This window comes from Otolemur garnettii, unplaced genomic scaffold, assembly GCF_000181295.1.
Source record: "Otolemur garnettii isolate 467f Iridium unplaced genomic scaffold, OtoGar3 scaffold00364, whole genome shotgun sequence".
Lineage (NCBI taxonomy): Eukaryota > Metazoa > Chordata > Mammalia > Primates > Galagidae > Otolemur > Otolemur garnettii.
Genome location: NW_003852759.1, coordinates 184954 through 187172, shown reverse-complemented (window position 1 = coordinate 187172; position 2219 = coordinate 184954). Strand labels below are relative to the sequence as shown.

The 2219-nt window shown below is 56.6% G+C and overlaps 1 protein-coding gene across 1 annotated transcript in view; it reads left to right on the top strand.

Annotated features, from left to right (window-relative positions):
* The first annotated feature begins 266 nt into the window (after positions 1-266).
* D2HGDH (D-2-hydroxyglutarate dehydrogenase) overlaps positions 267-2219 on the top strand; it is a 45993-nt gene continuing 44040 nt past the window's right edge. The window contains exon 1 of the mRNA XM_023509110.1: positions 267-329. The gene's annotated coding sequence lies outside the window, so the exon portion shown is untranslated. The remainder of the gene's footprint in view (positions 330-2219) is intronic.

The following is a 2219-nucleotide window of genomic DNA, read 5'->3' as shown; positions in this document are numbered from 1 at the left end:
TTGAGCCCAGGAGTTGGAGGTTGCTGTGAGCTTGATGCCATGGCACTCTACCCAAGGGGACAGCTTGAGGCTCCATCTCAAAAAAAAAAAAAAAAAGGTATCCAGAATCCCCGATGGGAGGTGCTTGACTGAGAGGCAGGGGGTGCGAGTGCGCAGGCGCACGCCGCCCCGCCCCTTCCGCGGGGCAGCCCTGGGCGGGGACGCGAATCTGGGCACTTGCGTGCCGCGTGCACTCGGATTTCTTGTGGGTACGTGCGCGCGGCCGCCTGGGTCGGGGACGCGGATCTGGGTAGTGCGCGCTGCAGGCGGGGACACGGACTCGGTTCTGGGTATGTGTGGGTAGCTGCCCCGGCCGTGTGCTGTGGTCAGGGTCGTACGGGGCGTGGTGACATATTTTTATTTAATTAATTAATTAATTAATTTTTATTTTTTTGAGACAGTTTCACTATGTTACCCTCGGTAGAGTGCTGTGACGTCACAGCTCACAGCAACCCTCGAACTCTTGGGTTTAAGCAGTTCTCTTGCCTCAGCCTCCCAAGTAGCTGGGATTGCAGGTGCCGGCCACAACACCTTTTTTGTGGCAGTTGTTTTAGCTGGCCCTGGCTGGGTTCGAACCTGCCAACTTCCACGTATGTGACTGGTTCCATAAGCACTGTGCTGTGGGCCCTGAGCCAGCACTTGCTGTTTTCCTCCAGACATTATCAAGGGTCCTTGCAGGCATCTGCTAGGGTGATGGTGCCCCGGGAAAGGAAAAACCCGTTTTTGGGGGCAGTGGTTGGGGTAGGCAGTTAGTCTTTATTGTTTCTGAATTGTTACTAATTCCAGGGGTCCAAGATGCTACTGGTCTGCTAGAGTGAGGGCTGATGGTGTCGATATAAGTACCGTCTGTCTTAGTGGGTCCTCAACCTCCTCTGTGGTCACCTCTACAGTTCGCCAAAGTCCAAGTGAATGGACTACCTGCAACTGGAAAACTCCCAGACTGGCTCTGCCAGGTAGAGGTAGGGCCGACACGGTAGAGGCCACCGGGAGTCTCTGGAACGGCCTTTCCCTACCAGGGTGCTAATCTGAAGGCAGATGTGCTTGTCATGTCCTCATTTGATTTACCAGTGAAGAAGCGGGTTGAAGACGGAAGAGCTCCGCGATGCCACTTAGCAGGTGGCTTCAGTACTTGGCAAAGTAACTGCGCTCCTGCAGCCTTGCCTCAAGTCAGAGATCTTCACGTTCTAAAGCCCTCTGCTCTGCCAGCGACCCCCGGGTAAAGAGCAAGTTCCAGAGGCGCCTGGGGACGCTGCAGCCTGAACGTCAGGGTTATTCTAACGATTTATCTATTTATTTATTTTTAAATGTATTATTATTATTTTTAGAGACAGAGTCTCACTTTATCGCCGTCGGTAGAGCGCTGTGGCGTCACAGCCCATCTCCTGGGCTTAGGCAATTCTCTTGCCTCAGCCTCCTGAGTAGCTGGGACTACAGGCGCCCACCAGAACTCCCGGCTATTTTCTTGTACTTGTCGTTGTTTAGCAGGCCCGGGCCGGGTTGGAACGCGCAAGCCCCGATGTATGTGGCCAGCGCCCTAGCCGCTGAGCTACAGCCACTGAGCCACGGCAGGCTATTTTTAGGGACCAGGGTCTTGCTCTAGCTCAGACTGGACTCCAACTAGTGAGCTAAGGATATCCGCCCGCCTCGGCCTCCTAAGTGATGGGATTACAGGCGTGAACCACCTCGCCATCTCCATTCTAACAATTTAAATGAGGGCGGGGGGCGGGGGCTGGAAAAGCAAAACGGGAACGCCAAGGCAACCACTAACTGAAGGTTGGGAGGCCAAGGGAGGAGGGGGCTGCCTGGGCCTGAGGGCAGGAGCAGCCGGGGCCCAGGGCGGGGTGAGGGCGCACACAACCCCCTGAGCCCCTCCCTTGAGTCCCAGCCCCGAGCCTTTCACCAGTTCTGCCTCTGCCTTGTGGATTTTCCTACCGGTCAGCCTCAAGGGCGGAGCACTGGGGAGCCGGAGACCCGGGGTGTGGGTAGTGGAGCCTTCGTGGTTGCACAATAGGACGAGGGACTGAGCCTTTACCCTCCGCTGCCAGTCCCAGCATACTGCGGTGGGACCTCCGGAAAGGGTCCGCATAAAAGGTATCCAGGGCTCGGCGCCTGTGGCTCAAGTGGCTAGGGCGCCAGCCACATACACCTAAGGTGGCGGGTTCGAATCCCCAGCCCGGGCC